At 37.6% G+C, this 4,606-nt stretch overlaps 1 pseudogene; it reads left to right on the top strand.

Moving 5' to 3' along the window:
* The first annotated feature begins 2,909 nt into the window (after positions 1-2,909).
* Positions 2,910-3,884, top strand: LOC101145384 (calcyclin-binding protein-like; annotated as a pseudogene).
* The last annotated feature ends 722 nt before the right edge of the window (positions 3,885-4,606 follow it).

The raw sequence follows: 4,606 nt of genomic DNA, 5'->3' as shown, positions 1-4,606 counted from the left end.
GCAGGGTTGTTCCTGGTGTTTCAGAAGATTCTCACAGGAATTTTATCAGGGAATGTTTTACATCTTGCTCTGAATCACTGCTCCTGGCTTCAACTCATTAAGCACTTGACTTCTTGTTCCTTCTCTGAAGTTAGAAATTCTCCTCCTACCCCCTTTCACCCCATGGGTGGACAAAGACCCTTTCTCTATAATTCCCTACGGCACCAACAGGGTAGTGACAAATCTGCTGCAGTTTGGAGAGCAGTCACAGCACAGAAAAGGACAGTTTAACCCTAGGTTTTATCTACCTCTAAAGCCATTCTTTCAGCATTCCCCCGTTGGGAATTATTAACCACCTCTCTCCTTTGGCTTCTATCTGTTCTTTTATTCCATCTTCTCTTTCTCTGCTCAAATTGAGGACCCCAGTCTCTAGTCTCTTCTACTTGCCACATCTGAGAAACTGAACAAATCAAGCCATTCATTAAAGACACTCTTTTATAACATTATTCAGAGGAATTTGGCAGTGTTTTGTTTTAACCTACCTTTTTAAAAACTGAGCATATGGATATATGCGCTACTGTGTGAACCAGTGTGCCTATTTGTTTCTTATATTACCAGAGATACTTTGTTTTTCTAATCAAAATAGCAATCCTCTCTCTGCCACTCCTAACCCCAAAGGTGGCAATGACTGCAGTTAAAAAAACAACAGCAACAATTTTTCTTTGTGATTAGGTGATTCCAGGGCTGGTTCTGATTTGTTTTATAGCCAGCAAAAAACTTCTGCCTATAAATGAGAAATATTTTAAGCATTCAGACATAACCTTGCTTTTTTTGTTGTTCACTCTGCATTTGTCAGAATCTGAATGTATCTTTGTTAGTGGAGGCTTTTGCTATCTTAGTGAACAATGCCGTACAGTAGTAGACACTGAGAAATTCTGAAATAGCTCAGGACTATTAACTGCCAAACTATTTAAGAACACTTGGGTAGTTTGATGGCAAATTTTTCAATCACTATTAAATTACTTCTGTGCCTTGGAGGGTCACGAGATGCTGTAAATGTCAAATGTTTTTGTCATTCTACTGGATTTCTGTGAGGGACACATGTACCTCAACCATGGCTGGAAAGACTGAACATAAGGAAATACAATAATTCTAAAAAGTTAAGCGGGGCAAAAGGGTCACCTTTAGAGAAAGATTACATAATTACATTATAATAGGCCTTCAGGAAGTACAATCTCTTCTTAATTTTCTTTCACTCTGCCACAGATTTCTTCCTGAGTACTGTCTTAAGAAAGTCCTGCACGCAGGAACAGAAATATAGTAAGTATCATTTCAACCATATTTTTCATATTCTTTGGCACACTTATGTATTTGTATGAAGTCATGGTCCTTTAGATTTCCTAACCAGTATCCAGGAATATTAAATAAACCTAATTTGAGGTTAATGAATTTATTTCATGAGATAGTTTTTTTTATTTAATGAACAATTATTCAGTGATTTCTCTACTTGCACATTATAAGTGAAAGATTAGCTTATAAAAGTTTAAAAATTCAAGCAAATTTTTCACATAAAAACAATGTGATGAAAATATGTCCACAAAAGACAATTTGATGATGTTGCTGGCATGCTGTATACTTACAATAATAAATAAGATAATGCTGCTCTAGTACTTTTAATTAAATACAAAGATGATAAAACAGAATCAACTAATGATATATTGGTCTTGAATACTGGTATATGAAATTTGCTTTAAGGAAAACAAGATGGTTGTTAGACTCTGAAGGTATCTGGGTACTTTTAAGCACATGCGGGGGCTGATGAAATAAACATCTAATTTTGATCAAATGCTCCCTCATCTTGGGATAGGTGTGTATACCAAGTACTACTCTTGGTTTTCTTGGTTGTAATTTTTTTTTTTTTTTTTAATGAGGTAGCTAGCATTCCCCATGGTAAAATTAGCTAAATGTTTCCGACGCAGCTAAGAAAGAACTGGGATGAATAGAAAAGCAGGGAAAGATATATGGATAGTCCATATAAATGAGAAAGTTGATTTACACAACTGAATTAATTGAATTTTAACAAATAGGAGACAAAAATACCTGTGTACTGACTTTGAGAGCCCCAGAGAGGAGGTAGGTGATTGTGTCCTGGTGGTTTGGATTTTGGTCAGTAGGTGACACCATCAATCCAGTGCCCTTTGGTAGCTTCCTGGCAGAGAAAGGAATGTGTATGAGGTCAAACAGATACTTCTGCTAAGAACAAGCTAGATAACTTTTACTCCACCATATTCTTAATTCCCCAATACACCTCCTTACAAAACAATCAGACTATCAGTTTTGCCTCCAGAGGAATTTTTAAATCTGTTCCTTCCTTTAACCAGCCTTCCTAACATCTGTGCCATATTTCAGATTTTTATTAAGCTCTACTATTTTAATATCTTCCCAATTAGTTGTCAGGACTCCAGTTTCTTTCCACTCTAATATATTCTTTATATGACTGAATTGATAGTTCTCTTGACAGTAATCAGCATAGTTGATTACTTCACATTTTAGATTTCGTTAATTCCACGTATGTTCCACAGGCCATATAAGGCCTAATTATGGGAGATGGTCTAGTTAAGATGTTTAGCAAATAGTCTCTAATTTTCCCAGCATACACGAGTTGACAGAATAATAGACTATTTTTGCCTGTTTGCTGCTGCCTAGATAAAATTGGTTTCTGGTAATCATCATTCTAGTGGACTTGGCTTTATTAGTAATTATAGTGGAAGCTAAATGTAATTAATATATATTGACCTTCAAGAATCATTTAAATTATATTTTGAAATGTGGGCATTATAAATTACTAATTAAAGAAAAATTAGGGCCGCGATCTCGCGCAGGGTCGTTGTGCGCGCAGGCTGCGGCGCCGCGACTCGTGCGGGTAGGCGTCTGAGCTCGGTTTGAGGGCTTGGCGCGGCGTTTCCTGTTCCTTCCTCTGCACGGCTGCAGCTCGGGCCTTTGGCCTGACCCAGCCCCCATGGCTTCAGAAGAGCTACGGAAAGATCTAGAAGAGGTAAAGGTGTTGCTGGAAAAGGCTACTAGGAAGAGTACGTGATGCCCTTACAACTGAAAAATCCAAGATTGAGACAGAAATCAAGAACAAGATGCAACAGAAATCACAGAAGAAAGCAGAACTTCTTGATAATGAAAAACCAGCTGCTGTGGTTGCTCCCATTACAACGGGCTATACGGTAAAAATCAGTAATTATGGATGGGATCAGTCAGATAAGTTTGTGAAAATCTACATTACCTTAACTGGAGTTCATCAAGTTCCCATTGAGAATGTGCAGGTGCATTTCACAGAGAGGTCATTTGATCTTTTGGTAAAGAATTTAAATGAGAAGAGTTACTCCATGATTGTGAACAATCTCTTGAAACCCATCTCTGTGGAAGGCAGTTCAAAAAAAGTCAAGACTGATACAGTTCTTATATTGTGTAGAAAGAAAGTGGAAAACACAAGGTGGGATTACCTGACCCAGGTTGAAAAAGAGTGCAAAGAAAAAGAGAAGCCCTCCTATGACACTGAAACAGATCCTAGTGAGGGATTGATGAATGTTCTAAAGAAAATTTATGAAGATGGAGATGATGATATGAAGCAAACCATTAATAAAGCCTGGGTGAAATCAAGAGAGAAGCAAGCCAAAGGAGACACGGAATTTTGAGACTTTAAAGTCCTTTTGGGAACTGTGATGTGATGTGGAAATACTGATGTTTCCAGTAAGGGAGTATTGGTGAGCTGCATATATAAATTTGACAGATAGCTATTTACATAGCCTTCTAAGTAAAGGCAGTGAATTCTCCATTTCCTACTGGAGGATTTATTTAAATAAAATATGCTTATTAAACACTCCTGCAAAAAAAAATTAGTTGAGAGTATAATATTATATATTTAGAGAGCTACTGATTTAGTGTTCCTTACTAAAAATGGATTCTCCTGACACACTATTAATAAAAATGTATGGGGGCAGGCTGATATGGATTTCTATTATATGAATCAACACTAGATAACAACAAAGTTGGATGCTTCTTTCTTGAGTTATTTTCTGTTATCCAGAGGAAAACAGTGACATCTTTAGTATGGTATTTTAAATCCTTTGTATTCCGACCGCTATTGGCATTTCTATTGTTTCTGCTATACTCTATGCTAGAGCCACAGCCATGATAGGCTGTTTATTTAGCAGACAAAATCCAATTCTTCAAGAGCCACATGAACTTTGTTCCTTGTGAGGTATTTTTTTCCCATAGTTCCTCTGTTTACCATCCATTACTCGGTGCTCCTGAAGCAGTGCACTCATTTCTCCTTTCTAGCACTTACCACCATTAGCTGATTGAATTCCTCCCAACAGCCACACTCTGTGCTACCTGTGAGTAGGAGTAATACTATGTTCTGTGCAATCCAGTCCCCCAAGCAGAGCACTTGGCCCACTGGAAGCAATGAAACACGTTTAATTGATTGGTGCAGGAGACACATTATATGTTAGAGGCTTTTCACTCCTTTCTGTATACCAGAATTGCCAGCAGAGATTTGTGAACCTATGGGTACCTGGACTCCATACCAGACCCACTAAATCAGTACTGTTCAGGG

The sequence above is a fragment of the Gorilla gorilla genome, chromosome 11 (genome assembly GCF_029281585.2).
Source record: "Gorilla gorilla gorilla isolate KB3781 chromosome 11, NHGRI_mGorGor1-v2.1_pri, whole genome shotgun sequence".
NCBI classification, from domain to species: Eukaryota; Metazoa; Chordata; class Mammalia; order Primates; family Hominidae; genus Gorilla; species Gorilla gorilla.
This window is presented reverse-complemented; position numbering and strand designations above follow the sequence as displayed.